We start from the raw sequence: 24,524 nt of genomic DNA on the forward strand, positions 1-24,524 counted from the left end.
TCAAGGGGTTAAACGGGATTACTGGTGTACTGGCGGGCAAGCTGGCGCTATCTGGGAGGGGCGCTAACTCTATCGGAAGTCGCCAGCGACACTGATACAGTGATCAGTAAAAATTGGTTCACTGATCAGTGACACTGGTGACAGGGCAGTGCAGGGGTTAACTGGGGGGGGGGCGATCAAGGGGTTAAACGGGATTACTGGTGTACTGGCGGGCAAACTGGCGCTATCTGGGAGGGGCGCTAACTCTATCGGAAGTCGCCAGCGACACTGATACAGTGATCAGTAAAAATTGGTTCACTGATCAGTGACACTGGTGACAGGGCAGTGAAGGGGTTAACTGGAGAGGGGGGGGGTGATCAAGGGGTTAAACGGGATTACTGGTGGGCAATCTGGCGCTATCTGGGAGGGGCGCTAACTCTATCGGAAGTCGCCAGCGACACTGATACAGTGATCAGTAAAAATTGGTTCACTGATCAGTGACACTGGTGACAGGGCAGTGCAGGGGTTAACTGGGGGGAGGGTGCGATCAAGGGGTTAAACGGGATTACTGGTGTACTGGCGGGCAAACTGGCGCTATCTGGGAGGGGCGCTAACTCTATCGGAAGTCGCCAGCGACACTGATACAGTGATCAGTAAAAATTGGTTCACTGATCAGTGACACTGGGTGACAGGGCATTGAAGGGTTTAACTGGAGGGGGGCGATCAAGGGGTTAAACGGGATTACTGGTGTACTGGCGGGCAATCTGGCGCTATCTGGGAGGGGCGCTAACTCTATCGGAAGTCGCCAGCGACACTGATACAGTGATCAGTAAAAATTGGTTCACTGATCAGTGACACTGGGTGACAGGGCAGTGAAGGGGTTAACTGGAGGGGGGGGGGGGCGATCAAGGGGTTAAACGGGATTACTGGTGTACTGGCGGGCAAACTGGCGCTATCTGGGAGGGGCGCAAACTCTATCGGAAGTCGCCAGCGACACTGATACAGTGATCAGTAAAAATTGGTTCACTGATCAGTGACACTGGGTGACAGGGCAGTGAAGGGGTTAACTGGAGGGGGGGGCGATCAAGGGGTTAAACGGGATTACTGGTGTACTGGCGGGCAATCTGGCGCTATCTGGGAGGGGCGCTAACTCTATCGGAAGTCGCCAGCGACACTGATCAGTAAAAATCGCTTCACTGATCAGTAACACTGGTGACAGGGCAGTGAAGGGTTAACTGGAGGGGGGGGGGGGCGATCAGGGGGTTAAATGTGTCCTAGAGTGTTCTAACTGTAGTGTAGTGCTTGTGTACTCACTTTTTGGATGTCTTCTTCTCTGTCTGGAACGGAATGTGTCCAGGCAGAGAAGAATGACATCATATCCTGCCCTGTGTAAATATCAACACAGGACAGGATAGGACAGGGACCGATCATATGATTTCAGCCAGAAATCACTGGCTGAAATCTAATGATTGATCCCTCCTGGATCAAATAGTATCACCCGCGGGTCGGCGGGAGCGCGCGCGCGCCCCCGCCGGCGAAAGTGTCGGGAACGCGGAACCCGTTTTTAAACGTGGTTTTGCGCTCCACTGCCGCCCTGCACACGTATAAACACAGTGGCAGGGCGGCAAGCGGTTAAATGGAGATGTAGCTCTTCCTCTGATGTAGACAACACAGAGTCGGGTATTGGGAGAGCGTGTCCAAGTGGGCCTTTACCAGATCACAAGGATTTCAAATCTGATAATGTTCTTTTATTAAAAAATTGAGTTGGGGATAATGTGGAAAAGTAATGGCTTGCCTGGAGAGCACTCCAGGTGTATAATCAATAGGGGTCATTCCGAGGTGTCAGGGCAGGAAATCAAGGGCCACTGACACCAACACTAACAATGGAACTTAGTTTCCTCTGAGTGGCACCAAGATGGGGCTTATTTTGATCCACTGACAGCAACAACTTAGAGTTTATGCTATCCCACTGACACCAGTGCTAAGGCTTATTTTACACCCGTTGTCACTACATTGGTGTTTATTTTATTCCATTGACACCCAATGATATTGCTTTTTATCCCACTGGTATGAACAGTCTGGGGCTTATTTCTTCCCCCTGACAACAATTTGACCCTTATCCTATTCTACTGATAGCGATAACCAGGCTTGTTTTATGTCTCTGACACCAATGGTTCTGATTATTTTATTTCACTGACACCAATGACTTTACCCTTCTGACATGAATAATTCTGCTTATTTTATCCCAGTGACACCAAAGATTGGTGTTATTTATTGTGACTTATTTTATTTCCTTGACACTGATGGGGCTAATTTTATCCTGCTGACACCAATCATTAAATCCCAACTCCAGAATGAAAAAAAAAACTCATGCAATGGGGCCCTGATGCGTTACAAGGGTTACATGTTCATGGGGGAATGAACAGGTGGTATTACTTACCTCTCCCCTCGCAGTCCTTGAGGCTCTAGCTCTTTTCTCTTCTAATTTATTCCAGTGACACCAACAATGGGGCTTCTATCCCTCTGATGCCAGATATGGGTTTTTGTTATCCAAATAACTTCAACAATATAGAGTTTATTTTAGCTCACTGGCATCAACAATGGGACTTATCTTGCTCCCACTGCCACCCAAAATGGGCTTATTTTGTTCCATTATTACCAATGACAGGACTTATTTTATTCTGCTAACACCAAGGATGGGACTCATTTTATTCTGCTAACACCAAGGATGGGACTCATTTTATTCCATTAACGCCAAGGATGGGACTCATTTTATTCCATTAACGCCAAGGATGGGACTCATTTTATTCCATTAGCGCCAATGATGGCAAATTTATTATATTCCATTAATACCAAGGATGGGGCTCATTTTATTCCATTAATACCAGGGATGGGGCTCATTTTATCCATTAATACCAAGGATGGGGCTCATTTTATTTCTCTAACACCAATGATGGGGCTTATTTCATTCCATTAATACCAAGGATGGGGCTCATTTTGTTCCATTAATACCAAGGATGGGGCTTCATTATTTCATTAATACCAAGGGTGGGGCTCATTTTATTCCATTAATACCAAGGATGGGGCTCATTTTATTTCATTAATACCAAGGATGGGGCTCATTTCATTCCATTAATACCAAGGATGGGGCTCATTTTATTCCATTAATACCAAGGATGGGGCTCATTTTATTCCATTAATACCAAGGATGGGGCTCATTTTATTTCATTAATACCAAGGATGGGGCTCATTTTATTTCATTAATACCAAGGATGGGGCTCATTTTATTCCATTAATACCAAGGATGGGGCTTCATTATTTCATTAGTACCAAGGATGGGGCTCATTTTATTCCATTAATACCAAGGATGGGGCTCATTTTATTCCATTAATACCAAGTATGGGGCTCATTTTATTCCATTAACACCAAGGATGGGGCTTCATTTTTCCATTAATACCAAGGATGGGGCTCATTTTATTCCATTAATACCAAGGATGGGGCTCATTTTATTCCATTAATACCAAGGATGGGGCTCATTTTATTCCATTAATACCAAGGATGGGGCTCATTTTATTCCATTAATACCAAGGATAGGGCTCATTTTATTCCATTAATACCAAGGATGGGGCTAATTTTATTCCATTAATACCAAGGATGGGGCTTCATTATTCCATTAATACCAAAGATGGGGCTCATTTTATTCCATTAATACCAAGGATGGGGCTCATTTTATTCCATTAATACCAAGGATGGGGCTCATTTTATTTCATGGACATTTCATTGTTTATTTTATTCCACTGAAATTAATCCCACTGATAACAATTATGGGGGTTATTTTTCTCTCAATGACACAGAAATTTGAGACTTATGTTGCTCCCATTGTCACAGTGATGGGACTTATTTTTTTACTAGGCTGGTAAATGCAATTATTAACCAAATCCTGGGGTATATTTTACTTTTTGGTGTATTTGTTTGGAGGAAGGGTGTCAGGGCGTTTGGATCAGATAGTAGACGGCTGTGTTCAAAGGCTACTTGAGATACCTTCAGCATTTGACCTTTCCCATTGTGGAGTCACCTCTTTTGGGTGAGCCTTTTCAGTCTTAGGTAGAGGTGACCCAAATTGGCTTAATGACATGGATGGATTACTGGTATTCTGAAGTGCCGCAAGTTTTTGAACTATGCTTGAGATATATTAACACACCGCAGGGTGTGTTTGGTAAACATTGAATTATAAAAAAGTAAACATACTGTACTTAATCTAAGCTGAAAATCACTGAGCTAAGATACTTTCCAATTGCGTATATTAACACTAAAACACAAAGATGTACGTTTCATGTTTTTATTGGTATTTTAATAAATGTTGGTAGATTCAGTGGGGGAGTTGATAAAGAGTGTTGCAAGAATAAACTCAATGCTACTCTCACAAACTTAAAAATTGGAGCAGGTTCTGCAACTGCAACATCCAACTGCAGTTCACAGCAATAACATTGATACAGGCACAAACAGGCACAAATTTTAATTCAGTTGTCGGGTACTGTAGCACAAGGATTACTCCGCCAGGGGCCCAGGAAGTTTTTTTAATTGCTGCAGACCAGGAGAGCAGTCAGCAGTACATGGAAGTAAAAGGTCCCACTCTGCCGACGGACCCCTGTTGAATTGCAAGCTCTGGGCCCCATACAGGAGGACCATAGGTACCCCCTTATCGCTCTGCACAGGAAGGCTGAAGACCATACAGCGAAGAACTAATGCAGAGTTCAGTTTAAATCTGTTCTAATGGCAGAACGTTTTTTTACTTTAATGCCTTCAGTGCATTAAGGTAAAAAAACCTTCTGAATGCAGCTCCCCAGCCCCCCTTATACTTACCTGAGCCCCATTTCGATCCAGCATGTGCATCAAAACATGAAGAAAAATAGATCAAATTTGTGTTGTTCCTCTAAAAAAAATTGAAGAAAAGTGAATATTAGACTGTTCAAAAAAATATCAGTGTTTGTATTCTTCTTTACAAACTCAAACATTCACTATATAAACTGAAAAATGTTTGAAGATTTTGCTTTCCTTTGAATGACTTAATGAATATTTGGTTGTAGTCGCACTGTTTCTGAGAACTGCTGTACATCTGTGTTGCATGGAGTCACCCAACTTCTGGCCCCTGTGATCAGGTATTCCAGCCCAGGATGATTGGACGACATTCCACAGTTCTTCTCTATTTCTTGGTTTTGCCTCAGAAATGGCATTTTTGATGTCACCCCACAAGTTTTCTATTGGATTAGGATCCGGGGATTGGGCTGGCCACTCCATAACGTCCATCTTGTTGGTCTGGAACCAAGATGTTGCACGTTTACTGGTGTGTTTGGGGTCGTTGTCTTGTCGGAACACCCATTTCAAGGGCATTTCCTCTTCAGCATAAGGCAGCATGACCTCTTCAAGTATTCTGATGTATTCAAACTGATCCATGATCCCTGGTATGCGATAAATAGGCCCAACACCGTAGTATGAGAAACATCCCCATATCATGATGCTTGCACCACCATGCTTCACTGTCTTCACAGTGTACTGTGGCTTGAATTCAGTGTTTGGGGGTTGTCTGACAAACTGTCTCCGGCCACTAGACCCAAAAAGAACAATCTTACTTTCATCAGTCCACAAAATGTTGCGCCATTTCTCTTTAGGCCAGTCAATGTGCTCTTTGGCAAATTGTAACCTCTTCAGCACATGTCTTTTTTCCAACAGTGGGACTTTGCGGGGGCTTCTTGCAGATAGCTTGGCTTCACATAGGCGTCTTCTAATTGTAGCAGTCCTCACAGGGAACTTTACACCTTCTTTCATCTTCCTGGAGCTGATTGTTGGCTGAGTCCGTGCCATTTTGGCTATTCTTCTATCCATTCGAATGGTAGTTTTTCGCTTTCTTCCACGTCTTTCAGGATTTGGTTGCCATTTTAAAGCATTTGCGATCATTTTAGCTGAGCAGCCTATCATTTTCTGCACTTCTTTATATGTTTTCCCCTCTCCAATCAACCTTTTAATGAAGGTACGCTGTTCTTCTGAACAATGTCTGGAACGACCCATTTTCCTCAGAATTTCAGAGAGAAATGCACTGTAACCAGCATGTACAACATTTGCTGCCTTCCTTCCTTAAATAAGGGCAATAATTGCCACCTGTTTTTCATAGATTGAATGACCTCACTAATAGAACTCCACACTGCTATTATTTTGAACATGCCCCTTTCAATTAGTGATTCAATGACACAGAATCAGCGGCATGCATGTCATGACTGTTGGGTCTGTTGGATTTCTATTACTCTACTACACCTACTAGTACATTATTTTTGGCAATGACCAAGTCCTTCATACTAAAAGGGTGCCTAGAACTTTTGCTGAGCCGAAAAAGCTGACATTCGTCAACAGCACCAACCAAAGCATTGGGAGGAAGGACATTTTTTGCATCTAGCGTTGAACATCAGGGCAAGCCTGGTCCTGCCTGACAGCGAATGGGATAAACCAGGTATTACACATTCATGTCCCATGCTGCAGAATGGTAAGCAGCAACAGTCTGGTGTGAAGATGGGGATATGGGACTTCCCCAAGAAGGACCCCATTAAATCCTTAACGCTCATGCAAAATCAGGGTCGGTTGGTCCTAGACTTCAGAGTCTGAACATGGGAGTGAAAAGTTTGGAGCATTTCTAGGGGAAGGAAAAACTTTGCACAGGACAAGGATTAGAATCAGGCTCAGATATTCAGAGCAATGAAAGGATCCAGCTCTGAGTTCTATTTCTAGAATTTGAGGATCATCCCGGATCTCAATAGGATCTGCACAGTCTGATGGATGTTGACTGACCTGTTGGCATTTTGCACAGTAGAGTAGCAGATGGCTAAAGAGGGATCACTTTGATGCATTTGGCCAGCTTGAATATGTATTGCAATATATGGAAAGCAAGAATCCTTGTTTACTAGTAATAAGTAAGTGTGCATTGAGAAGACCCTTGATACAGTAGACAGGTCCAAGGCATGGCAATACTTAGAAAAAAAGGCTACAAGGCCTGGAAAGTCCCCCACATGAAAGTTACAATGACAAACCTGGCAGACTCCATGGATGATATATATATATATATATATATATATATTTATTTATTTATTTTTTTGAGTGGGTACCTATTGGGAAAGTGCAACACTACTTGTGCATGGACAGTGGGAAGCCAGCTGTAAAGCACCAGAAAGTCAGCGCCGGCTTCCCACATCCAAGATGGCCATGCCGCAGAACCCTAAGACCGGCAAAGAACTGGCCTTGGTGAGGACAGCGCTGGATCCCTGTTATGTTTATTAAAAGTCAGCAGCTACAGTATTTTTTTTTTTTAGGGCAAAGTTCCTTTTAAGGATAATAGCGAAAAACTGAGGCATGCTAAGAGCTGGAGGAGTTATTCTGCGCCATCCTTACTGCTTTCTTGTTTTAGCATCCCATCTCCTGAAGGTGGCAGCATAACAGGGTTAAAACTATAGATCCTGTGTCATGTACTATACTGTACAAATGAGAATTGTGTTTGTTGTACAAATAAATTCTGGAATCACCATGGTAAGACTAAAATGCCAATTAAAATAATAAATCTGGACTTACCTGTCTCACAGGTAAATATCTTCAGATAACATGTTGGGGAATACTGTAAATCTGCCCATGAAGCGGCACACTTGTAAGATGTAGTCCAGCAAAAGTGACATGCAGAAAAAAAGAATTGCTGATAAATGTAATTCTTTATGGTTGCATGGGGTCCCTCCAAAATCTATACCAAATCCTTATCTAGCCATTCAGCTTGACTGGTCAGGAAATAGAGAAGCAGGAAGCATGCACCCCCCTACTTCCTGAACCATGCCAGGCCACGCCACGTGCCCTCAACTTGGTAAGGGTATCTTGCCTGCTTCATAGGGACAAGGGCCTCATCACCACATCCCTAGCCTGGTGGATGTGGGGGGGGGGGGGGAGTCTTTAGGGAGTGGACTTATCAAAACCTGGTGCAGCGCTCAACCTAAATGTTACCTACTAATAAATGAATACAATAATCATTCTTTTTAGGTGACATCCCAAAACGCACTTTATAACGCATTGATACACCATAAATAGTCACTCCAAAACGCACTTTTTAGCGTATCATATATCTTTTTGTGACATTAGGTTGGGGCCATATACAACAATAAGATTAAATAGTAATTAGCAGTTTTTTTCTCTTTTCTTCTGTAAAATGTATAGTTTTTTATCCTATGTAGTATTTATGGCATTAGTTTTTATAGATATCAACAAAAATGATTTTAAATAGGTATAGATCGCCATATTAAATAGTCATCACTTCCTTATATATTTTTAGTACATTCCATATATGCATTTATATTACGTTGTTCAACTTTTGATTGCTGTTAATAAAGGTTTAGAACTGCATTAGTGCAGATATACATGCCCTGTTTTAACTTATATTTTTAGATTTAATAAAAGTGTAGGTTTCAGATATTAATAGTCCCCCGATTTGTATAGCTATTGGAGGTTCCTGAGAGGTAGGAGCATCTCATAGATTATCTTCTATACAGGACCCCAATAAAATGGCCACCGTAGGGTTACCTACAGTTTAAAAGTGTTATTTCACATGCTCCGGTTTAATATATATTGATCAGTTACATAAATAAAAGCGTAGAAATATAAGTATCATCAATAATATTACATTTTCCCTGGTAATGGCTGCAGGAGATTTCCTGAGAGGTAGGAGCAAAAGGCAGGTCTGCCTCTGAACTGTGATTGACATCCAGTTTCCCTATATAAAGCCGCATGTCACCAATGACGTTACCCTGAGGAAGTCTCGTGATAACGGGACATAACGCGTAGGAACGTGGTGACGTATTTTTGGCGTGGATGCCATCTTGCTACACCTAAAAACCCATGCAAGTACACCCATAGCATGTGGTTTTACAGCTTGTTCTATTTTAATGCAAATTGAGTGGGCAATTGGCTATATATGTTCTTAAAAGTATATTAAACTGATTTCCACTATGGAAGATCTCTTCTATCTCTACCTTCTTAATCTTAATGTGAGTTGGCTGTATCTCATTTAAACATCTCTGGAGGTGACCCTGCTGCTTATTACGCATAGCAGTGAAGGGGATATCAAGCGTTTTGGCCCGTTTGGGTCGCTTCAAGGAGGTGAGGGGGCAATTCAGCCGCTTATGGATTATTTCCCATTGGTTGTTATGCACATCCACTTCACGCAACTTTGAATTTTTTAATATATTTTATATACTTTTTTTGTATATTCTTTTTTATTTTTCTTTTGGACTTATTGCATAATATTATTTAAATTTAAGTGGTGTTGATGTTTTTCATAACATTATTTTTATATGTTCATATAATTTTGGTATATTTTTTTTCTCTTGATGTTATAACACAGCACTTGTCACTTTTGTGGAATTTGATCCCTCATTTAGGGATTCACTTATTGTCACTTGGTTCTTTTCCTTATTGGGCATTATTGAGCCATTGTGATCACTATTTTGTGAGCTATTGGTCCCAATTTCAGGGATTCTTTGTATACTATTTGTTTTTTATTCACATCAGTACAGTCCCATTTGGACTTTTTGTTTTCACTGTTTTTTGTTATGGTACCATGTTTAGTCACTTCTTTGTTTTCACTTTAGATCCCTGAGTGGATCAGTTCACTTCACGATAAGGGACTATTATTCAGTGTACACTAATAGTCACATAAAAATAATGATTATTGTATTTATTTATTAGTAGGTAACATTTAGGTTAAGCGCTGCACCAATATATATATATATATATATATATATATATATTTGTCTACTCTAGTATCCATTTGATATATGGATGGGTGCTAGCAGCCCTCCCAATTCGGTAGCATTGTTCATCTAGTAGCGCAGGAGGCTCATACTGTAGTTATCAGAACCTGGAATTCCTCTTAGGCCCCTTTCACACTTGGTGGAACCCATCAGCGCATCTGCTCTCTCAGCGAGGGGATCTGTCCGCTGATCCCCGCTGAGGAAGCAGGTGACAGATCCATGTCCGCTCCGCTTATGCAGAGCAGACATGAACACAGCCTGCTGTCCTCTATGGGCTGTTGGATGTAAACGGACCACCTGTCCATTTCCACCCGTCATCTGATCCAATCCGTCAGACAGATGGGGAATGGATCCCCATCCGTCTCTTTTTAGTGGGTAGGATCGAACCGGATGCAGGAGGGTGTAAACGGACACATGTCCGCTTACACCCACCGCTCAATAAAGAGCAATGGATCGTCCGATCGGATCCACTTGAAATACAGACAACCAGGCCTGATTAGTCTGCTCTTGTTTATAATTTGAAAAAAAGAAAAACCGCAGGCAGTGGGGGCCACACAGTGTCAATGGTTTTAAAGGCTAAATTCACCTTTAGTAGCATGTTACATTTTACACCCTAAACATGGGTGTAACACGTAACATGCACCCAGGGGCGGACTGAACATTTGGAAACTTGGGCACTGCCCGAGGGCCCGGGGTCAGTAGGGGGCCCCATGAGATGCCCCTGGTACCTTTTTCATAGGCTTTTTTGAGTTTGGGCAAGGACACAGGGTCCCCATGATCCCTTATTGCCTGGGGTCCCCATGAGTTGTCAGTCCACCCCTGCATGCACCTATTGAACCTGTACCAAAGCCCCCTTCTCTGTGACAGCAGCTGTGGGTTCTTCTCTGTGTACCTGCTGCCAAATTTTTTAAATGGTGTGGCTGTGCAGTGGGCAGAGATCTGTGAATTAATGAATTAATGATCCACAAAGGCAGTTCGACTTGTGGTTTGAAAAGACTGCGAACATGCTGATCAGTTCGCTCATAGTCCATTTACACTGCCTACAGCTCTGCAACTGAACGCCCGTACGTTGGTATAAGCACATAGGGTGTGGCTAGCCGGTGACGTCACCACGCACGCCGACGCACGTGTCCGTATCACGTACTGCCACCATCTTGAGTGCAGGCAGGCTGGTGAGACGCTGGATACAGGGCTCTGTGCCCTGATGTAACAAATGCTTTATTCTTTCTTACTTATTGTGAGTGTGATTTTAAGGGGTTTTTTTACAATAAATTTGTTGGATAATATTACACTGGCGAGTTCTTTCTTTACCCACATGTGCTAATTTGGATATGAGAGGATCTTCCTTTGGAGTTTGTTTGGTGGAATACCGGATATATATTGATATGCTGATTGATTACCAACACATGAGGATCTTCTTTTGGAGTCTTTTTGGTGAATATATACTAATATGCTGGTTAATTACTAGCACATGGTGAGTGTGCATTTTGATGGGGTGTTCTGAGCACTGAATATCACATTTGATGAAGGAGGATCTCAGTACTTCATTGATTGAGGATCATTGATATATGGACTTTTTTGAATGGACTATATTGAGATCCCTTATTTATGTTATTGCACTATTAATTTGCACATATTTGGTGGTGGTTATATATATTTGTGCAAATTAATTTATTGATTCAATTTAGGATTGCGCTATTATTTGTGGTTATTTTGTTTATCACAACTTATTATTATTTACAGTTTTTTATTAATAGCAGCACCTATTAATTATATCCACTCTCTGTTATATTGGCGCAATAATGTTGGTATAGGAGGAGTGTCATACTCATAGAGACATTTCTTTGGTGCCTAACCTTATAGTAAGCACAGACCTGCAGGTATTGTGTGCAGGAGCCTGAGGCTGCATTCACACTTCAGTGTTTTGTAGCTTAACCTGTTTTGTAGACGCCGAGCGCCCGCACATTTGCGTTCTATTAAAAAAGAACATATGTGCTGAGAGCGCGTGCCCTGCGAGCTCCCAGCACACATGTCCAGTACTCAGGGAAAGGTCCCGGTCTCCTCTTTCAATTGGGACCTTTCCCGATCATGTGACGGCGTGTCACAGCGGTCACATGACCTTAAACCCGCCTTGCCTCCCGGCTTCTGAAACCCTTAAAGGGACGGGAGGCACCGGCGCAAAGGGGTTAAAGCTCGAAGCTCCAAACTTAAAAAATCGATTGTTCACTATGGTGCCTGTTTGCTCGATCAACTGTGAACAGGCACCATAGAGAGCAATTGATTTTTTAAGTTTGAGCTTTTTTGGGGATTCAAGCTACAAAACAGTCAAGTCTGAATGCAGCCTAATATTGCACCCGTGATTCAGTGACTGCAGGCTCCAGAAGCTTAGTTTTTAATTGTGGAGGTAGCTATCTACCTAGAAACTAATGACGGGGGATCCATTTTGGTAGTGATACTATTACTAAGTAAATGACGTCTGGCTGCAGCAGGCTGATGTTTGGGTCATTGAGCTGGGCAAATGTGGCCATTCAGTTTGGAGAACTTGAACCAGCTAGAGTTTGGGTCTAACTCAACATGGATCCAAACCTCAAGCTCATTCCTACTCCATACTAGGGATAAGCTTTGAGTTTGGGTCGACAGAGAATTGCACTTGAACTCTAGTTGTTGAAGGTTTGCTACATAGGAAAGCTAAATGGCCAGATTTCGCCTGTTTGCCTACCCGATCCTCCAGCGGCTGCTGTAGCCAAAATTTGCATCAGTTAGTGGTGGTACCACCTAGCAACCAATCACCTGTTGCTTAATTCGAAAGGTTAACTAAGGAACTCTGACCTCCATCCAGCACTATGCTGCCTCCCACTCTCCGCTCTGTAGTGGACAAGAGAGTGGCTGAGGCTGGGGAGAAGCAGAGCCGTGTTCACAAGCCAGCTGTCGGTAGATTACAATCGTCAGCTTGCCGAACCCTGTCCTAAGACGATCGGATGCTCCCTGGATCGACAACCTATGGTGTTATTTCTTATTTCTGTAGCCAAACTTTGTATCAGTTGGTGGTGGTATCACTACTGCCACTAAATGAGTGACTTCCCCTCCCGCTGGCTTGTTTCATGTAGTAAACAATCCAGCGGGTATCTCCGAGTGAAGTCATTGACCAAATATGGTCAATGACATTAGGTAGCATGGCTTGTTAAAGCGGAATTAAAGTCCCACTGTGACCCACCATGAAGGCAGGTTTCTCTAAATAAACACAGTGAGTGATCGGTACCGGCAGGGTACAGGAGTCAGCATGGCGGAAGACAGTGAGAGTTGAGGACTGTGTCCCTGTTGGCAGAGCCCTTAAAGCGGAGTTCCAGACATTTTTGTGATTATTAAAAGTCAGCAGCCTACAAAAACTGCAGCTGCTGACTTTTAATAAACACACCCTTACCTGTCCCAGAGTCCAGCCATGTTCTCACACACGCAGTCCCTTCTCTCCTTCTGTCCTCCATGGCGCCAGCATCTCAACTGTGGGCACCAAACTATGACAGCTTCACAGCCTGGTGCCCACTGCGCATGCGCAAGTCACATACTAATTGCTCTGGCAGTCTTCTGGGATCTGTGAAAGTTGCCAGGAGACTAAGAGGGAGGAGGGGGCCGAACTTCCGGCTCACTTCCCTGTGGCAAACTGAGCCGGAAGTGGGAGCGGGTACCTGTCACAAACAGGTATCCGCTCCTCCCTCCCCTCCAAATGGTGCCAAATATGGCAGTGGAGGGGGAAGGAGGAGGCAAATAAGTGAAGCTTCCACTTTTGAGTGGAACTCCACTTTAAGAGATCTCCTCTTCCCCACACAGCACATATGTCAGGAATTGACTAGCCAATAGTGGTGGGACTCACCTGCCTTGTGGGCTGCAGTACCAGGGCTGGCCAGCGGGTGCTCTCAACAACCAGAGGCTCACTTCGGCAATTAGCCATCACCTGGGGTTGATTGCAGGTGGTGTATTTAAGTGATGGCCAGACCTGCAGTCTGTGCCTTGTTGTACTGTTTGCTTGGCCCTGGTTTCCTGATCCTGTTTCTGCCTGTCCTGACGCTGCCTGAACTCTGCCCGTACTGACCTCGGCTAGTCCTGACCACTCTCCCGCCTGCTCCTGGTACTCCGTTTGCCCATTTGCTATGACCCGGCCTGCCTGACTATTGTATCGTATGTTTGTTATCTGTTGGAGGTTTGGTTCAGTTTGTTTGCACTGTGTTATGTTTAGTTTTGCACTGCGTTTTGTATTGTTAGTCTCAATAAATTATATTATTTACTATATCTGAAACCTGCGTTTCCCTGTGTCAGTCCACACACTTCTGGTCACACCCGCATCCCTGACATTACAACAAGGCCATCCTGACCAGAAGTGGCTGCACAGGGAAGCCATCTTGGCTTGTTGCTGGGAAGGATGGATCTTGATGAGGTTGTGTATTTATCTCTGCTAGTGTTTGATGACAGAGAATATGCTTATCAGACTCTGAAGGAGTATACCCGGGATCAACTGCTAGAGTGTATAAGGATCGCTCATTGTCTAGTTGATCAGGGCACAGAGTTTTCTGAGGTGCAGCCATTGATCCAGGTTTGTGTTGAGTTGGCTCGGTCCTGTACCCCTGAAAGCAGGAATGACTTTTTTCCCCCATTTAGTGTGGATCAAGTGGAATCACTGGTATGGTTGTTGGAGGATGATCCAGATTGTTTCCATGAGCACTATGCAGCTTGTCCATCACATGTGCTCATGGATTGCATAAACGCAGTGCAGTCTTTGATCAGACAGGCTATGTGTAAGCTGAGTTTTGTTCAACCAGTACTGCAGACATGGACAGATTTGTTACACCTAGCCTCAGTCGGCTTGCAATATCATTCCTCAGTCCGGTGTCCAGCCCGAAGTGCCTCAGTCCGGTGTCCAGCCCGAAGAGCCTCAGTCCGGTGTCCAGCCCGAAGAGCCTCAGTCCGGTGTCCAGCCCGAAGAGCCTCAGTCCGGTGTCCAGCCCGAAGTGCCTCAGTCCGGTGTCCAGCCCGAAGTGCCTCAGTCCGGTGTCCAGCCCGAAGTGCCTCAGTCCGGTGTCCAGCCCGAAGTGCCTCAGTCCGGTGTCCAGCCCGAAGTGCCTCAGTCCGGTGTCCAGCCCGAAGTGCCTCAGTCCGGTGTCCAGCCCGAAGTGCCTCAGTCCGGTGTCCAGCCCGAAGTGCCTCAGTCCGGTGTCCAGCCCGAAGTGCCTCAGTCCGGTGTCCAGCCCGAAGTGCCTCAGTCCGGTGTCCAGCCCGAAGTGCCTCAGTCCGGTGTCCAGCCCGAAGTGCCTCAGTCCGGTGTCCAGCCCGAAGTGCCTCAGTCCGGTGTCCAGCCCGAAGTGCCTCAGTCCGGTGTCCAGCCCGAAGTGCCTCAGTCCGGTGTCCAGCCCGAAGTGCCTCAGTCCGGTGTCCAGCCCGAAGTGCCTCAGTCCGGTGTCCAGCCCGAAGTGCCTCAGTCCGGTGTCCAGCCCGAAGTGCCTCAGTCCGGTGTCCAGCCCGAAGTGCCTCAGTCCGGTGTCCAGCCCGAAGTGCCTCAGTCCGGTGTCCAGCCCGAAGTGCCTCAGTCCGGTGTCCAGCCCGAAGTGCCTCAGTCCGGTGTCCAGCCCGAAGTGCCTCAGTCCGGTGTCCAGCCCGAAGTGCCTCAGTCCGGTGTCCAGCCCGAAGTGCCTCAGTCCGGTGTCCAGCCCGAAGTGCCTCAGTCCGGTGTCCAGCCCGAAGTGCCTCAGTCCGGTGTCCAGCCCGAAGTGCCTCAGTCCGGTGTCCAGCCCGAAGTGCCTCAGTCCGGTGTCCAGCCCGAAGTGCCTCAGTCCGGTGTCCAGCCCGAAGTGCCTCAGTCCGGTGTCCAGCCCGAAGTGCCTCAGTCCGGTGTCCAGCCCGAAGTGCCTCAGTCCGGTGTCCAGCCCGAAGTGCCTCAGTCCGGTGTCCAGCCCGAAGTGCCTCAGTCCGGTGTCCAGCCCGAAGTGCCTCAGTCCGGTGTCCAGCCCGAAGTGCCTCAGTCCGGTGTCCAGCCCGAAGTGCCTCAGTCCGGTGTCCAGCCCGAAGTGCCTCAGTCCGGTGTCCAGCCCGAAGTGCCTCAGTCCGGTGTCCAGCCCGAAGTGCCTCAGTCCGGTGTCCAGCCCGAAGTGCCTCAGTCCGGTGTCCAGCCCGAAGTGCCTCAGTCCGGTGTCCAGCCCGAAGAGCCTCAGTCCGGTGTCCAGCCCGAAGAGCCTCAGTCCGGTGTCCAGCCCGAAGAGCCTCAGTCCGGTGTCCAGCCCGAAGAGCCTCAGTCCGGTGTCCAGCCCGAAGAGCCTCAGTCCGGTGTCCAGCCCGAAGAGCCTCAGTCCGGTGTCCAGCCCGAAGAGCCTCAGTCCGGTGTCCAGCCCGAAGTGCCTCAGTCCGGTGTCCAGCCCGAAGTGCCTCAGTCCGGTGTCCAGCCCGAAGTGCCTCAGTCCGGTGTCCAGCCCGAAGTGCCTCAGTCCGGTGTCCAGCCCGAAGTGCCTCAGTCCGGTGTCCAGCCCGAAGTGCCTCAGTCCGGTGTCCAGCCCGAAGTGCCTCAGTCCGGTGTCCAGCCCGAAGTGCCTCAGTCCGGTGTCCAGCCCGAAGTGCCTCAGTCCGGTGTCCAGCCCGAAGTGCCTCAGTCCGGTGTCCAGCCCGAAGTGCCTCAGTCCGGTGTCCAGCCCGAAGTGCCTCAGTCCGGTGTCCAGCCCGAAGTGCCTCAGTCCGGTGTCCAGCCCGAAGTGCCTCAGTCCGGTGTCCAGCCCGAAGTGCCTCAGTCCGGTGTCCAGCCCGAAGTGCCTCAGTCCGGTGTCCAGCCCGAAGTGCCTCAGTCCGGTGTCCAGCCCGAAGTGCCTCAGTCCGGTGTCCAGCCCGAGATCTCCCCCCTCTCTTCTCTTCCCTCTCTCTCCCCCCTCAATATCTCTCTCTCCTCTCTCTCTTCCCTCTCTCTCTCCCCTCTCTTTCTCTCTCTCCCCCTCTCTCTCTCTAGGCCCGCCTAGCAACCAATCACCTGCTGGTTAATTCGAAAGGTTACTGAGGGAGCTCCGCCCTCCATCCATCACTATGCTCGCTCTCCGCTCTGCAGTGAACATGAGAGCAGCAGCGGCTGGGGGAAGCAGGGCAGAGATAACGATCTATCTGTCGCCTGCCCGCAGTCGAGTGGTAGATTGCAATCAGCGTCTTGCTGAACCCGCCCTAGGGCCATCGAATGCTCCCTGAATCAACAACCTATGGTGTTATTTCTTGATACAGTGCGTTATGTGTTGTTCTGACATAAAGCTTGCTGTACACTAAAAACAACAACATGCTGACATCAACCCGATAGCAGAATAACTCCATGATTGGTGTTCTGCTGTAATGGAGGTTTAGGATGTCAGCAATGGGAAGGAGAACAAACTTTTTGCCGATGCTGACTTTAATTTGGTGGTCATCTTCAAATTCTATTGTCAGCAGTTTTCTCTCCAGCTCTTTGGTCTCCTTACATGTTGTGTCAACAATGACACCTTTGTAGTGCAGTTTTTCTGCAGTATATTTGACCTTTTTGATGCTAGTGGGTGACTTAGGGCTGAACAATTTATGAAGCCAGGTCCTCTTCTTCCTAGTTTGCTTATTCTCCTTTTCTTTCCTCTCTTCCTTCAGCCCCAAAATCTTAATGTCATCTTGCTTCTCCGTCTCCTTCTGCATCTTTTTGTTCATGTCAATATTGGATGACATTTGGCCCACTAGGTTTTCTAGGCAACTGTTCCAGAACCTTTGATATTGGTTTACCTTGTCCTGGTAATATTTGAAGCTGACGTTAAGGGCATCCACTGCTTGGCTGAGCTTCGTTATTTCAGCTTGTTGCTGCAGCTGAAATTCATTTTCCTTTGTGACATCCATGTCAGTATTGTTCAGGATATCTTGGGAGTCCATTGCTTTTGAAAGCCCAGCATCCTGTAAAGCCTTTGGGTTTGTCAAATATTTCTCTTTTTGTGGAATATATTTGCTGCCTAAGGAGAGGCAGACTTTAGTTGCTGTCAAGTCTCCACCTCTGTTAGCAGCAGCTGCATTCTCATAAAAAAGAAGATCTTTAACCTTAGGAACTGGTCCAAGATCCTTGAAAATTTGATAAAGACTGTCTTGTTGGTTTGGGATGACCACTTTTTCATATTTTGAAAGCAGCTTATGTGTGCTTACAATGTCCATTGCATGAAGCTCTATCACTGGATTCTTTAGGGAAATCATGTCAGAATATTCATTGAAGCCAAATTCTTCCTCTGGTTCTGGAACATTAAAAACCTCCTCAAACATGCTCCTGAAACGTGGATGGTTTTTGATTATATAGTCATTCTTGATTGAAGCTCCAGCATTTTCCTTGGGGAAATGGCTATTAATTAAGGTGTGGCCGACAAGCACAGCCACGATCAAGAAGTTCTCTTTTTGCCCTGATTCTGTTGACATTTTAAATTTCAGTATTCCAAAGTCATCTGGAGCTGCTATAGCTGGCTGGAAATACTGGTACATGAAAAGGCTAAGAGTCTCAAAGACTTCATCTGCACTTGCCTGGGGGAACTTTTTATGCAGGGCTTGTCTTAGGACTCTTGTCACATACCTTATTCCATAAGGTATACTGTGCACATCTGAGAATATTGCATTTAAGACTAGGTCTGCCATGTTAGTAGTGAGAGAAGGTATTTCCAATAATCTGTGATGTAAGTGAAATATCCCATCTATCACTTCAGTGAGCTTGTTGTGGAGGACATTACATTTTGCAGCCTGCCTGTAAAAGCTGAAGGCAGTCTCAATGCCCATTAATTTTCCTTCCACTATATCCTTGATATGAGTACATTTTTTCTCGACCTCATACTGAATAGCATTTCCCAAAAACTTGACAAAATGATATTCCTCTCTTGGAGTTGAGGCATGATTGTAGAGTCCGGGAAGAAGCCTTTCTTCAAGAATGGTATACTCATGTACTGACATCTGACATATGAGCTTGGACAGGTACTTTGGTTGGGTCTGTAGATGATAGAAGAGGTGCTGATAGGGTTCCAACCTCTGTGTCTTCCTGCTCAGTTCAAGCATGCGTTGTCTGTCAATGGACATCGCATCTTCAATGTCCATTCTGTTGTCCAGCTTTAGTTTTGGAAATCGGGACACAAGGCTTTCTAGTGTCCGTTTCCCATTCACAAGAATTGATATTTTCTTGTCCAAGGTATTCAACTCCTCTTTTAGTGTTTGGATGGCATTCATTTTAGTGGAAACTTCACCTTCTAGGTAATTTATCAATACCTCTTGGGGAGAAGGGATATCCAAGGAGGAGTCCAAGGAATGGGAATCCTTTAGACTGGAACTAACTGATAATCTTTTGCTTCGGAGCAACTTCTTGGAAAGCTTTCCAGCGTGGTTGCTCCCAACAATTGAGCGTATTTCTACAAGGGATGACATAACCTCATTCTCCATAGTTGTAAAACCTGTAAAATAAAAGAAAATGGTTTTAATTGTGTTCTAACCTTTCCTCACTTTGTCTAAAACTAAGAAAACAAAATTGTGAATATATACTGTATACTGTGACTTTCTGGGCATTAGACACCAAAATGTTTGTCCCAAAGCACTGTCATTATTGTGACCCTAGCTGGCTTGTCTTCAGCCACATGGAAATAAACAGAAATTGAGCCTCTTTGGCAGCACATTAAAAAAAGGCTGACTTGAAGTGGTTGTAAAGGCTCAAGGTTTGTCACCTTCATGCATTCTATGCATGAAGGTAAAAAACCTTCTGTGTGCAGCAGTGCCCCCCAGCTCCCCCCCCCCCCCCCCAAATACTTACCTGAGCCCTATCGCAATCCAGCAATGTGCAAGACAGCCTCATTGTCCAAGGTCTCTGCCTCCTCATTGGCTAAGACAGCAAGCAGGAGCCACTGGCTCTCACTGCTGTCGATCACAGCCAGTCAGCCAATGAGGTGAGAGAGGGGGCAGGGCCAAACTGCAGCTCTGTGTGTGAATGGACACACAGAGCAGTGGCTTGGGAACATTACCACAACCTTCCCAAACCTGAGACCCCGTCCTCCTCTTCCTATTTCTTTTTCACCATTCATTAACCTTAGATTGGTCCTTAAAGGGCCCACTTAAAAAAAATGAGGGGATATTCACCTACCATGTAAGATATATCCCTTCTGACTTTAAAATTGCTCAGGTAACAGTTTAATCCAAAGCCTGTCCACACTAGGCATAATAAAGTTATAATGTTGAGAACCAATTCTACACTATATACCATTCTGCTACATATGCAGATCTGTCACATATTATCCGGCTGTATGTACACAACGTAAAACAAGTATATGGCGTCAATGACAAACAATAAATACATGTAAGCCTAAAGAGCATCTGTGCCCAGACTATGGACATTAAAGTATTCCTATAATTTAACAAGCAGTAAGGGAGCTTTAAAACAAGCCCACCCTAACCCCTCTAGCTGTATATAATGTGAAGTCATTATTACCAAACAACAAAGATGTTAAAGCACCTGCCTTGTGTTCCCATTAGGGGGCAGCACCTGCTGTGTTTCTATTAGAGGGCTGGATGGCTGCCAAGATTCAGCTCTCAATAGAAAGGAATAGAGAGATGAGCTGACTTTGTCACTGCCTGTGTTATGAATGTGTGTGCACAGTACTTGTAGGTAGAGGTGAATGAGAAAAACATGTTTTTGTTCAAAATATGGGAAAAAAATGTAGACAAAGTTTCTTACTTTTTCGCTGAGATTCAACAGTGGTCATTTGATGAGAAATGTTTAAATTGGAGCACATTAGTGCAAATATAAACAAGATATTTGAAGAAAACGCCTTTAGCAGTCTAGTACAGTACTGCTCACCACGGAAGACAGAAAGTGTCTGCCTGCTACACTGTGACATCACACAGAGGTCCATGACCACAGAGGTCACATGACCACAGTGAGCACAGCTGATTGGTTGCTATTTTTAGATCTTGTTTTGAACAAAGAACTCTGGTCTAAGGAGCCCAGTAATATGTTACATAAGGGGTTATGCACTGTAATTATCAGGAATACTAATGGGATTAATTCACAAACCCCTGAATACATATATTAATTGTGCTCACATGTAATATTTAAACTTGACTACATTGAAAATGACTGTAATATTTTATATATAAAATAACATTTGTATCTTAGTGTGTTAGCTTTGTGAATGAAGCCTGCAGAGTGGTGTAAAATCAGGCTGTTTTAATAGGAGAAATTGTTGAAATCAATAAATCAGCCAAATGTTAATTTACAGCAGTTTGTCTTGGGGTAGGGCTGGTGGGGGGGGGGGGGGGTTGTTAGGCGGTTTCCATCCCCCACCTTTAGCTGTGGAACTGTAATTTTCAAATCTCAGTGGATTCAACTGAAAATAACAGTCATTTTTTTTCAAATTTAGAGACTTCAACCTGCTGCTGAGGCATGGTATGGGGGATGGGCAACACACCTTTATAAACAGTGCTACCCGTACTAATGCAAGTCCAGAGCCATGTTTAGATAGCTTGTTGGGTGATGATGTTGTCTGCCTTTCAGAGGGGACACTGGAGGTTTAATTCACAGAATTAATACACCAGGATAGTATGCTTATATTCTATACACACATCAATCTACAGTATATTTAATGTAAACAGGAAGCTCTCCAGCAGATTGTTGCAGTGTACATGGATGAGGCAAACCATTTAAAGTATAACTGGAGGCAAACCTTTTTTTCTAGTTATGGATAGAGTGGAGAGGGATTAGAACCCCTGTCAGATTTTATTGCTGTCTGTGTCTCCGTTAGGGAGATTTGCCCTCTCTATTTGTCCTGATTACCATTATCACTGAAAGTAAAAGAAAATCCTACATTTTGGGTTGTTCCCAGAAAAGTAATAGGGGGGAAATCTTCCAATGGGGACACTAGAGTCTCCAAGGAATCCTGTTAATTTGCTGGGATTTTCTTCTCGCTTCCTCTTTGGCTATGGGACAAGAAGTGAAGGGAAAGGCACAGATGGCGAAAAAAAAAAATTCTGACAGGTTATAACCCCTCCCTTACTCTATCCAAAATTAAAAAAAGGGATGCCTGTAGTTCTACTGACGGGTGATTAAAATAATCAGCTTTTATTTATTCATGTTGCTTGAGGTGATTGTAGCCGAATTAGTGAATTTGCGACAGAAACAATTGAGTACTGTCCGTGATACTTTTTTTATTTGCACTAACTTACAATTTTGAGGACAAGCTTTCGGGGAATGTCCCCTTCTTCAAGGTCCAAGCAGTACTATACAAATCACAAAGTTTTAGCAGAATGTTAGAAGAGATGGGAAAAAAAAAAGGCTAGAGATAAGGCACAGCAAAAGCAAAGGAGGGGGGGGGAGAGGGTAAGGCAACACTCACATCACAGAGGGAGTGAAGCTTGAGAAGCTTGGGTTTCCCAAAATTAAAAAATACTGGTGTAAATGATTATGAATTGTGAGCTGGAGTTTGGATTCAATTTGTTAGTGTATCTAAATCTGCTAATACATGTAACACTCCCCTACCTCCAACAAACTGGTGCTGTCTTCATTCCATTAACGCCAATGATGCGGCTTATTTTATTTAATTAACACCAATGATGGCAAATTTATTCTATTCCATTAATACCAAGGATGGGGCTCATTTTATTCCATTAATACCAAGGATGGGGCTCATTTTATTCCATTAATACCAAGGATGGGGCTCATTTTATTCCATTAATACCAAGGATGGGGCTCATTTTATTTCATTAATACCAAGGATGGGGCTCATTTTATTTCATTAATACCAAGGAAGGGGCTCATTTTATTTCATTAATACCAAGGATGGGGCTCATTTTATTCCATTAATACCAAGGATGGGGCTTATTTTATTTCATTAACACCAAGGATGGGGCTCATTTTATTTCATTAACACCAAGGATGGGGCTCATTTTATTTCATTAACACCAAGGATGGGGCTCATTCTATTCCATTAACACCAAGGATGGGGCTCATTCTATTCCATTAACACCAAGGATGGGGCTTATTTTATTTCATGGACATTTCATGGTTTATTTTATTCCACTGACTTTAATCCCACTGATAACAATTATGGGGGTTATTTTTCTCTCAATGACACAGAAATTTGAGACTTATGTTGCTCCCATTGTCACAGTGATGGGATTTATTTTTTTACTTGGCTGGTAAACGCAATTATTAACAAAATCCTGGGGTATATTTTACTTTTCGGTGTATTTGTTTGAAGGAAGGGTGTCAGGGCGTTTGGATCAGATAGTAGACGGCTGTGTTCAAAGGCTACTTGAGATACCTTCAGCATTTGACCTTTCCCATTGTGGAGTCACCTCTTTTGGGTGAGCCTTTTCAGTCTTAGGTAGAGGTGACCCAAATTGGCTTAATGACATGGATGGATTACTGGTATTCTGAAGTGCCGCAAGTTTTTGAACTATGCTTGAGATATATTAACACACCGCAGGGTGTGTTTGGTAAACATTGAATTATAAAAAAGTAAACATACTGTACTTAATCTAAGCTGAAAGTCACTGAGCTAAGATACTTTCCAATTGCGTATATTAACACTAAAACACAAAGATGTACGTTTCATGTTTTTATTGGTATTTAATAAATGTTGGTAGATTCAGTGGGGGAGTTGATAAAGAGTGTTGCAAGAATAAAGTCAACGCTACTCTCACAAACTGAAAAATTGGAGCAGGTTCTGCAACTGCAACATCGGCTGGCTATAAAAAAATATGACAGCAGGCCGACTTTTGAATGACGCATGCGCCATTCAAATGCTAGGCGGACTTGGGCATTCTCGGTGGAGGGGCGGGCGTGAAATGGCATCAAGGCACTGCTTGGCGCGTTTTTAAATTGTGGGGCTGTGGTCATTGGCCGAGTGCGGCATGAGTCTCACTGAGCTCTTGGTCCTTCTCTTTTCTCTGGCCGGCCGGGCAGCATTACAGAGTGCCAGAGGGCACTAATACAAAGGGCTGTCCTGTCCTGCTTCCACTCACAGCTGCTTGGCAAAATTGGACAGGGGTAGGGGTAGGGATGTAAAACAGAGCACAGGGATCAAATATGTGCATATACCATACAAAATGCAGGTTTCAAGAACATGTACTGTGTAGTGTGCAGAGGTCAGGAGCAGGTAATGTGCATAGTTCAGGGGTCAGAAATTAGTAATGTACAGATTGCTGGGGTCAAGAGTATGTAATGTAGGAGTGCAAAACATACAAAATGCAGGGATCAGGAGTGTGTAATGTTCATAGTGTAGCCTGCTGAGTGGTACAGCATGTGGCACATTATCACTTGCATTGTCAGACTAAGTAAGGCCATTTTACTGCTCCCCCTTAAGTTGCAAAGTGTATACATGTGGCTTCAATGCTTTACATTGTGGTGCAGCAAAAGTGATATTGCCTGGAGAGCTCGGCGGACACTACCACTTGCTGAATTCAACCCATTCAACTGAATGGGGCTGTGCAGCAACCGTGTGCAGTGCACATGGCTGCAGCTGAGTGGTGTTGGATTTTAGGGGTTAAAACAGGTGGTGAGGAGGCAACATAATGCTTCCTCACCACCTGTCGAACAACTCTAAATATTGATCCACCACAGATCACTCTTTAGAGAGCAACACAACTGTAAAAAGGAGCCCTGCAGCTATATTTACACTTGTGGCTGAGGAGCAGTAAAAATGCAAGGTTGAGCTGTGTTATCACCACCCAGCCATTCCC

The 24,524-nt window shown here is 44.8% G+C and overlaps 1 long non-coding RNA gene and 1 pseudogene across 1 annotated transcript in view; one reads left to right on the forward strand and one right to left on the reverse strand.

The window, feature by feature from the left end:
• Positions 1-24,524, forward strand: part of LOC149453547 (uncharacterized) — an 85,297-nt gene that overhangs the window by 36,384 nt on the left and 24,389 nt on the right. The window lies entirely within an intron of this gene.
• On the reverse strand, positions 17,287-19,028 carry LOC149453548 (ras GTPase-activating-like protein IQGAP2; annotated as a pseudogene).

This window comes from Staurois parvus, unplaced genomic scaffold (genome assembly GCF_062004578.1).
Source record: "Staurois parvus isolate SC_StPar_1 unplaced genomic scaffold, SC_StPar_1.0 ptg000448l, whole genome shotgun sequence".
NCBI classification, from domain to species: Eukaryota; Metazoa; Chordata; class Amphibia; order Anura; family Ranidae; genus Staurois; species Staurois parvus.